The sequence below is a fragment of the Heterodontus francisci genome, chromosome 44 (assembly GCF_036365525.1).
Source record: "Heterodontus francisci isolate sHetFra1 chromosome 44, sHetFra1.hap1, whole genome shotgun sequence".
NCBI classification, from domain to species: domain Eukaryota; kingdom Metazoa; phylum Chordata; class Chondrichthyes; order Heterodontiformes; family Heterodontidae; genus Heterodontus; species Heterodontus francisci.
The window spans coordinates 20,014,111-20,024,870 of NC_090414.1; positions in this window are offsets into that span (position 1 = coordinate 20,014,111).

Genomic DNA, 10,760 nt, shown 5'->3' on the forward strand with positions numbered 1-10,760 from the left:
AGCGGTTCAAGAAGGCAGCTCACCACCACCTTCTCAAGGGCAATTAGGGATGGGCAATAAATGCTGGCCTGGCCAGTGACGCCCACATCCCATGAATGAATAAAAAAGAAAGTCACTGCCAGGACGGTGCAATTACAGCGTGATGTGTTTACAGGGATAATTTTGTCACAAATGGCAGAACATTTTTAGTGGAAATATGAAAAGGGCAGAATGTGTGACTTTACAGTGGGGGACAGAGTTATGTACGTCCTGGTTCCATTATCTTAAACCCACTTGGTTTTGACTTCCTGTATGCAACGAGATGAGGTGCCAGTTTATATTAATTAAAAAAATTGGTGGGTCGTGTTTCTGAACCACGAATCTCATGGTGATTCTACTGCCTGGCAAACTAGTCATCATCTCACAATTCGATTAGCCAAAAGAATTCTCTAGCCTTTCAGGCAGCACGTTCCAGATCACAACAACTCACTGAAAATTCGCCTCATTTCCCACCCCCCGGTTCTTTTACCAATTATCTTCAATCTGTGTCCCTCTTGGTTCCCGACCGTCCCGCCTCTAGTTTGAAATGGTAACTTGCAAAGCGTCTCCGTGTGGCACTGCCCCTGCCTCTGGGTCTTCTGTCTAGAAGGGGGTCGGATTGTGCAAATGGAGGTGGAGTCACAAGTCAGGTGAGTGCGTAGCATTAGCCGGCACAAAAGATACCTTTAAAACGCACGGTATTTTTATTTTACTCAGTCCCGAGTGCAATTTTACAGTTTGTTGGCAAGGGCTGTCGTTAATAAATCGGTTCCACATGAAAGTCCTCTCCTGAAGGTGCTGCCTTCTCACCAGAGTCCGTGTTTCTCCCCCACTGGTGTTTCATCCGAGTGGCATCCAGCTATTCCACCACAGGGGCGCCACTGCCCAGCTCCATCTCGTCCAAAGTCCCAACACCTTCCCTGCTCCCTTAGCCCAGGCATGCTGAACCCTCAAATCAGCTTAACACAGGCCAGGAGTTTCAACCTGGGATCTGCCTGGGGCCGAATGAATGCCAGTTGAAACCTTTGGGGTTGTGCTGAGAGGTTTGATCTGGACAATCGTCCTTTGACTCAGCAAGATACAGGGGGAAAAAAAAGTCTGGTAAAATTACAAATCGAACAGCAAAAGTGGAAATTGGTTTTGGGGAATGGCTTCAGTGACATGTTTTGAGAAACTGGCTGCTTCCTGTCCACCAACTTCGCATTGTCACAATTTGTGGTCACGCTTCTTGTGTCACGTTTACTATTGTAACTTCCTATGTCAACATTTCCCACTCAGTTCTGCTATGTCAGCTGTCACAATGTACTTAGAGGCTGTGACCATCAAACACTGCCAGGTAAGGTACAGCACGGGGTTAGATACAGAGTAAAGCTCCCTCTACACTGTCCCCATCAAGAAAAAAAAACGGGGTTAGATACAGAGTAAAGCTCCCTCTACACTGTCCCCATCAAGAAAAAAAAACGGGGTTAGATACAGAGTAAAGCTCCCTCTACACTGTCCCCATCAAGAAAAAAAAACGGGGTTAGATACAGAATAAAGCTCCCTCTACACTGTCCCCATCAAGAAAAAAAAAACGGGGTTAGATACAGAATAAAGCTCCCTCTACACTGTCCCCATCAAGAAAAAAAAACGGGGTTAGATACAGAATAAAGCTCCCTCTACACTGTCCCATCAAACACTCCCAGGACAGGTACACCACGGGGTTAGATACAGAGTAAAGCTCCCTCTACAAAAAAAAACGGGGGTTAGATTCAGAGTAAAGCTCCCTCTGCACTGAAGAAAAAAACAAGAAAAATGGGGTCAGATACAGAGTAAAGCTCCCTCTACAAAAAAAAAGAGAAAAAAAAACAGGGTTCGATACAGAGTAAAGCTCCCTCCACACTGTAAAAAAAAAAACGGGGGTTAGATACAGAGTAAAGCTCCCTCTACACTGTCCCTATCAAATACTCCCAGGACAGGTACAACATTAAGACATAAAGAACTATTTGGGCATATGGCCAGAAGCTTGGGGAATGGGTTTACAAGGGACATTATCCTGTTACAATGGTCAAGAGCAGAGAAGGTTAAGGGGGAGATTTAATCGAGGCGTTCAAAATCATGAGGGGGTTTTGAAAAAAAAAAGAAAAAAAAAAAAACGGGGTTAGATACAGAATAAAGCTCCCTCTACACTGTCCCCATCAAACACTCCCAGGACAGGTACAGCACGGATTAGTATTGTGACCCCTCAGTGTGGTTTCTCCCTGGTGTGACTGCGTTGTTGGACCCCTCAGGTGACTGGATTTAGTAAACCACATGTCTCACATGGTACACACGATGGGAAAAAAAACGGGGTTAGATACAGAGTAAAGCTCCCTCTACACTATCCCCCATCAAACACTCCCAGGACAGGTACAGCACTGGGGTTGGCTGCTGGCTAATTGGAGGTGCTGATTCCATCAACGAGGTGCAGCTGACTGTTGCTGTGTGCAGAGGCTGGAAGCTGTGAGCTGTGTGACTGCTGCAACAGGGAGAGACTGAAACTGAAACTAAGGATTTCCATCTGTCATTTTGTAGGAAGAAAGCAGGAGGCTAGAAGAACTGACAGCTCTTGTGAGTTTGGGTTTTGTAGCCCTTTCATTGATTGTTGTGGGGAGGGGGAAAGGAAGAGACCGGAAGACCTTGGGTGGGGTTGTTTGTTTGAACAGGGAGCTCCTGTGTTTTAACTGCATTGAATAGGACCTCCCTCCCCACCCCACCAAGCTAGCCTGGGATAGCTGGAGCTGCCCAGGTGAAGAGATTTTCTCTGAACTGTGTAAACCACATCGGAAGCTGAGTGTGTCTAGGCAGCTACAGCTGTCCCAGGTAAAGACATCGCACCCCCTCCCACCACCAACTGGAAGACCAGCAAAAGGACTGCCTGCATTAACACCGGGAAAGAGACTGATTCCTCCTGACCCTCCTCTCGTTCAGCCTCTCTCCCTAGCCATACTCTCCAGTCTGTGCTTTTTGCTTTTTGGGATAATTCGTTATTTGTTATTCCTTTATCTCGATTTCAATTTTTTTTTCTCTTAACGGTTGGTGTGACTCTTCTACCCCATGGCTTCACAGTCCTGTTCAGTGGCGGGGCCTTCCTATGCTGCAGCAGCTGCTCCTGTGGCCCCGTCACCATTTAGAATTTTGACAACAAAGCATGGGGTGAAGAGTTACACCCACCCTACCATGACTACTGAGTCTTGCGTTAAGGCAATGGCCGAGATTGTCGGCACCTCGGCCATTATGGCAGCCTCAAAGATGTATGGGAAGGCTGTGTTCTTCCTGTCCCTCGCCCTAAGTACAGGGCTCACAGTGGGTGGGACTTTCCTGCCAGTGGACCCTCTGGGGGCCACTGCGCAGTGGATAATGTTGTCAAACGTCCCGCCCTTCATTCCTGATGAGCTCCTCTTCGCCCACCTGCACCATCTGGGGGAGGTGAGGTCAGGGATCACTCCAGTCCCGCTCGGTCTTCGGGAGAACAGCCTCCGACGTGTCTACTCCTTCCGCCGCCAATTATTTATGCAGCTGGTGCGGGAGGAAGTCTTGGAGGGCCATTTCAATGTAGAATTCCAGGGGACGGCCTACCGCGTCTTCTGGACCTTGGACGGGGCATGGTGCCATGTCTGCAAGGGGGTGGGGCATGTTCGTAAGAACTGCCCCAACCTCCTGGCTGCCAACTCCACCTTGGCAACCCAGGGTGGCGCCGCTGCACCTCCTCCCACCCCCCCTACACCTCCACCAGACACCGTTCAGTCGGTTCCAGAGGCTGTGATCTTCACGGCCTCCGGCGGGGTAGGGAGTGCTCGTCCAGGTGGAAGGAAGGCGCGGAGGAAAGATAAACGTCAAGAGACACATCCCCTGGACGCATTGACACAACCCGAGCCTGAGCTCAGCCCAAGGCCCGATCTCGGGGAGCCCACTTGCCCCAGCGCTGGGCTCAGGCCCAGGGTGACTAAAAAAAAGAGTGTGCGGAGGCCTCCGATGACATGGAGGTCTCTGAGCCTCCGTACCCAACTGGGAAAAAGAGGAGAAGGCACCCCTCCACAGAAGTAACTCAGGGCCTTGAGGTGCAAGCCCATCTGTTGGAGGGGAGCCGTCTCCCGTTTCACCACCACCAACATCAAGGCTACAAAGTCTGGGCAGGAGCTCCCTACCCCTCAGGATGGAGGGGAGCGGAAGGCCCCTGTACATGAGGCCCCTCCTGAAGGCGTCAGTGGGGCCCTGCTTGTGATGGGGGATCCTGGGGATGCCGCCCATTCTGCCACTGCCACTGGGTCGGGTGCCCTGAGTGGAGGGGAGGGCAAGGCCCCAAAGGGTCAGCCCTCCCTGCTGGAGTCCTCCACTGACCAGGAGACACCCGACCCGGTTATAACTGAGAATACTGCCCCATCTGCTGGGCCTGTGGGAGCTGGCGGAGCGGGAGATGGCCTCCTCTCTCCGCCTCCGGTCTCGGCTCCGGTTGGATTTCCGGAGTCGGGAACTTCCGTCTCCCCTGGACCGCTCATTGGCCTGGGGACGGTGGTGGAGGGGGGTCCTGGACCGCTGGTACCCACAGGCTCCAGGTCCATCCTAGAACCCAGAGAGGACTCCTCCGCCATCGATCTTGGGGGTGTGATCGTGACGGAGGCGGGACCAGCTGGTGCGGCCGGGACGTCCGCCCCACAGTGTGTGGTGGGTCTGTCGGCCACTGGTGACGACCCGGAGGAGGATGGGGACTCACTGTGGGGCACGGAGGACGATCTTGATTCCATCACCAGTGAGGTGGTGGAGTCCCTCGTGCCTCCCACCGAGTCTCCTCTCATCTCCACGGCGGAACTCCGGGCTTTCCTCGCGGCTTGCAGGGGTTACCGTGATAAAGTTCAGCTGGCCCTCGACCGTTGGTCGAGTCTGGCGCTAAACATTCAGTCCGTCCGTGCCGCCCTCAAGAAAGCAGGCAAGGGCACGGGCGTGAAACTGGTTGAGAGGCGCCGTTTTAATGTGTTCCTCAATGGGTTGCTGGGGGAGTGGAAGGCCAGGTGCACTTCCGCTCCCTCCTCACAGTGAGGTGTTGGTGACGGGTTTTAAGTACCTTTGACATGAAGATAACCATAGCCAGCCTCAACATCAACGGCAGCAGGGGGTCTCACCGCAGATTTCACAATCTCTCAGTCCTTAGAGAAGGGAGATACGCGGTGAGCTTTCTGCAGGAAACCCACACCATTCCGGGAGACGAAGCCACCTGGCTCCTGGAGTGGCAGGGTGGGGTCCACATGAGTCACCTCACCCCTATTTCTAGTGGGGTGTCTATCTTGTTGGCCCCGACTTTTCAGCTGGAGATCTTGGGGGTCAAGGAGCTAGTTCCGGGCTGCTTGCTCCACCTCGCCGTTCGCCTGGGTAGCGTGCCGCTCCACTTTGTGAACGTGTACGCGCCCAGGCCCGGCGCGTTGCAAGCGCGCTTCTTTGAAGAAGTGTCCGCTCACTTGAGCTCCATCGATAGCGGCGAGTGCATCATCCTCGGGGGGGGATTTTAACTGCACCCTCGAGGTGGGGGATCGTTCCGGTTCCCATGCACGGCCAAGCGTCGGTGGAGAAGTTGAGAAGACTGATCAGCTCCCTTAACTTGGTGGACGTTTGGCGGAATCTCCATCCCGACTCCAGCGCCTTCACGTGGAGGTCTGGAGGAGGAGGGTCCCGAATCGACCGCCTCTACTTTTCACAAGCGTACGTCTCCCGCGTCTTGGCGGCCTCCAAGCGGCTGGTGCCGTGCTCGGACCACCGCCTGGTGTGGGCGGAGTTCACTCCGCTCCGCACGCAGGTGGGGTCCCCGTATTGGCACTTTAACAACCGGCTGCTGGAGGACGAGCGATTTAGGGACTCGTTCTGTCGATTCTGGGCCGACTGGAGAAGGAAACAGGGGGGCTTCCCCTCCTTGAGGCTATGGTGGGATGTGGGCAAGACTCACATCCACGTCTTCTGTCAGGAGTACGCGAAGGGGTCGACCAAGAGACGGGAGGCCGTGATCGGGCGCCTTGAGAGGGAGGTGCTCGACTTGGAGTCCCGCCTTGGTCATGCCGTCGTGGACTCGGCCCTGTGGCAGGCGTACAAAGAGAAGAAGGGCGCGCTGAGGGACCTGCAGCTCATAGGGTCCCGAGGCGCATACGTGAGGTCGCGGATCCAGATCCTGGAAGATTTGGACCTTGCCTCACCCTTCCTCTACTCGCTGGAAAAATGGCGGGTGATCCGTAAGCAGCTCGTCGAGCTGCTGGCTGATGACGGATCCTCCATCACGGATCCGGAGGGAATGGGCCTCCTGGTCCGTACACAGTGCGTTGTTCTCTCCGGATCCGTCCAGCGAGGACACGCGCAGAGTTTTGTGGGAGGACCTGCCGCAGGTCAGCCCGGAGGTCGTCGAAGGATTGGAGGCTCCGCTCACGTTGGCGGAGCTGACCGGCATCCTCCACCAGCTCTCGAGGGGCAAATCCCCAGGGCTGGACGGGCTGATCGTGGAGTTCCACAGGGCGTTCTGGGATGTCCTGCGGGACGATTACGTGCGGGTCCTGGGGGAAAGCCTGGTGACCAGGGAGATGCCCCTCTCGTGGCGCAGGGCGGTCATCATCCTGCTGCCGAAGAGGGGCGATCTCCGCCTGCTTAAAAACTGGCGTCCGGTCTCCCTCCTCAGCACGGATTATAAGATCTTTGCCCAGGCTTTGTCTACCCGCCTGGGCTCCGTGCTGGCCCACATGATCCACCCCGACCAGTCCTACACGGTCCCGGGCCGGTCCATCCAGGACAACATCCACCTGGTCCGGGACCTGATCCATCTTTCCCAGAGGACTGGTCAGTCGGTCGCCTTTCTCTCCCTTGATCAGGAGAAGGCGTTCGACAGGGTGGATCACGATTACCTTTTCGGGACTCTGCGCGCTTTTGGACTCGGGCCACATTTTCATGACCCGGGTCCGACTTTTATACGCCGCCGCAGAGTGTCCAGTCAAAGTTAACGGGTCCTTGACGGCGCCCCTTCGCTTTGGGAGAGGAGTGCGTCAGGGATGCCCCATGTCCAGCCGATTGTACACCATCTGCGTGGAGCCCTTCCTGTGCCTGCTTCGCAGGAGGTTGACGGGATTGGCTCTGCGCGAGCCGGCCATGCGGGTCGTCCTCTCGGCTTATGCCGACGACGTGCTCCTCGCGGGCACAGATCCCATTGACTTGCGGAGGATGTGCGACTGCCAGCAGACCTTTTCTGCCGCGTCCTCCGCAAGGATCAATTGGGAGAAATGTTCCGGACTCCTGGTGGGTCAGTGGCGGGTGGACTCCCTGCCCGAGGAGTTGACGCCTTTTGAGGCGAGCACCACGCACCTCCTCTATCTGGGAGTCCACTTTAGCCCCGATGAGCAAGTCTGGCCGGCAAACTGGCAGGAGTTGGAGGTGAAAGTCACCACTCGGCTGGGCCGCGGGACAGGACTGCTCCGAGTGCTTTCCTACAGGGGCCGAGCGCTGGTCATAAACCAACTGGTGGCCTCCATGCTGTGGTACCGGTTGGTCACTTTGGCCCCGCCCCCTGCCTTCGCCACCAAGATCCAGAAGAAACTCGTCGATTTCTTCTGGGGCAAGAGGAAACACTGGGTCTCTGCCGCGGTCCTGAGTCTCCCGATTGAGGAGGGCGGCCAGTTGCTGGTGTGCGTCTGCACCCAGGCTGCGACTCTCCGCCTTCGGACCCTGCAGAGATACCTGTACGTCGAGCGTCCTCCTAGATGGTGTGTGCTGGCGACGTATTTTTGTCCGCCAGTGTCACTGCCTTCAAGATGACACGCAGCTCCCGGCGGAGTCCGTTAGCTGCGCCTCTCTGAGGGAGTTGCCTGTCTTTTACCAGGATCTATTCCGAGTCTGGAACATGGTCGCCTCCAGTCAGGGCGCTCCCCCGCCGGCGGTGGTGAGTGCCTCGGCTGTCTGTGCGGCCGACTCCGGGGACGGAGGAGCAGCAAAAGCCCCTGGGATGCCCCTCACTGCAGGTGGCGAGGGGGCTCTGCGCTCCCGGCCGAGCTGACCCCCGCTCAGCCGGAACTGCTCATCAGACCCAGGCCCCGAAACCCTCCTCGGGAGCCGGTCCCACACAACACGAGCCGCCTCTCGGAATTACCCTCCGTGCCATTCCAATCGGCGCAGAGGGGTTTCCTGTACGGGCTGCTCCTGCACACTCTCCACTTCCTCGCCCTCGTCAGTCGGCCGGACACGCCCTGGCGGTCCGCGTTGCCATCTGGCGGCGAGGGGAAAACCCCGCTGGAGGTCTCTCTGTGCGGGAGTCTTCCCCCTTTACATCGGGGACCTGGGGTGGAGGGTGTTGCACAGAGCAGCCCCGTGCAATAGACTTTTAAATAGGTTCACGGACTCCCAGGCCGCCTGTATTTTCTGCGGCCTGGACGAGTCCGTGTTCCACATATGTACAGAGTGTGCAAGGTTGCAGCCCCTCTTTGAGTATCTGAAGGGGCTGCTCCTCAAGTTCTGGCTGCGCTTCAGTCCCACGCTCCTGATCTTTGGGCACCCGGTGCGGAGGGGCGTGGGCCGGGAGGAGGATCTCCTCGTCGGTCTGCTCCTGGGCCTGGCCAAGGTGGCAATTCACAGGTCCAGGCTGCGGGCCGTCAGGGAGGTCCGTACTCCCGATTGCCTGCCCCTCTTCCGCGGTTACGTTCGCGTCCGGGTGTCCCTGGGGAAAAGAGCATGTGGTGTCCGCCGGTACGCTTGAGGCCTTCCGCGACCGGTGGGCACCGCAGGGACTGGAGTGCATGGTCGACGCCGAGAATTACATTTTAATTTGAGTTTTTGGTTTATTTATCTGGTTTTAATAAAGTTATTTTAAAAAATGAAGAGAAAAGAAAAAAAAAAAACAGGTTTTGATATAGAGTAAAGCTCCCTCTACACTGATCAATAGAGGGTGTTCAGAAGAGCAACCTACACCACCAGGCTGGTGTTATCACATTTCCTGTGGCCTCTCTCGATGCCCTGGCTGATTGAGCCTCGGTGGAGTGCGTTGGACCCAGGACCAGAGGCACTGCCCAAAAGACCTCACATTTCTCCTCAAGAATGGTAAGTAGAGGATGCTTCTGTCTCATTAGCCTCCACTGGATTCAAACCAGGGAGGAGAAATTCACCATGCTTTGTCAAAAAATCCTTCTTTTATAAGTAAAAATACAGCAAAGTGCACGACCATCAGTGCCTGGGAGTGTGTGGCTTCCATGAGGAAAGACCTGTCGGGGCAAAAGCTTATTGTGACCAACCTTTTCAGCAAAGCTGAAAAAAAAAGGGTTCGATACAGAGTAAACCCCTCCCCGACAATGTCCCATTAAATACTACAAGAGCCACACGAATGCCCTCCAGCCAAGAGGCAAATAACCTAGTCAACACCTTCCCAAAAAACAAGGCTTTTTTAAAAAACCCAAGCAAGGACAAGGTTCGGGTACCAATGCGACACCCCCCACAGTCGAATAGCTGTTGCTTGGCTAGTCTGTGGGACAGCTGTGCCAATTTTGGCACCAGCCTCCGGATGTTAACAAGGAGGACGTTTTCGGGTCGACAGGACTGAGTTTGCTGCTGTCACTCCCAGGGCGTAGGTCGCTGCTGGGTGGTCCAACCGGTTTTACTGCTTTTCTTGCACTTTGTAGCAGTTTAGTACAACTGGGTAGCTCACTAGGCTATTTAAGTGTCACCCACATTGCTGGTAACCAGCAATGCTGTGGATCTGCAGTCACATGTAGGCCAGACCAGGTAAGGACATTAGTGAACCAGACAATCAATAGTTTCATGGTCATCATTAGACTAGCTTTTAATTCCAGATTTATTAATTGAATTGACATTTCACCATTTGCCACGGTGGGATTCAAACCTACGTCCCCAGAGCATTAGCCTAGTCCAGTAACATTACCACTACACCACCTCTTCCATCATATTGACAGAATCATACCTTACAATGTCCCTGACACCACCATCACCGGGTATGTCCTGTCCCACCTGCAGGACAGACCCACCAGAGGTGGTATACAGTCAGGAAGGAGTTGCCCTGGGAGTCCTCAAGAAGTCTCATGGCATCAGGTCAAAAATGGGCAAGGAAACCTCCTGCTGATTACCACCTACTGCCCTCCCTCAGCTGATGAGTCAGTACTCCTCCATGTTGAACACCACTTGGAGGAAGCACTGAGGGTGGCAAAGGCACAGAATGTACTCTGGGTTGGGGGACTTCAATGTCCATCACCAAGAGTGGCTCGGTAGCACCACTACTGACCGAGCTGGCCGAATCCTAAAAGGACATAGTTGCTAGACTGGGTCTGCGGCAGGTGGTGAGGGAACCAACAAGATGGAAAAACCTGCTTGACATCGTCCTCCACACAGCTGCATCTGTCCAGGACAGTATCGGCAGGAATGACCACTGTACAGTCCTTGTGGAGATGAAGTCCCGCCTTCACATTGAAGATACCCTCCATTGTGTTGTGTGGCACTACCACCGTGCTAAATGGGATAGATTTCAAACAAATCTAGCAACTCAAAACTGGGAATCCATGAGACACTGGGCCATCAGCAGAATTGTATTCAGCAACAATCGTGTAACCTCAAGGCATGGCATATCCCCCACTCCACCATTACCATCAAGCCAGGGGACCAACCCTGGTTCAATGAAGAATGCAGGAGAGCATGCCAGGAGCAGCAGCTGGCATACCTAAAACTGAGGTGTCAGCTTGGTGAAGCTACAACATAGGACTACT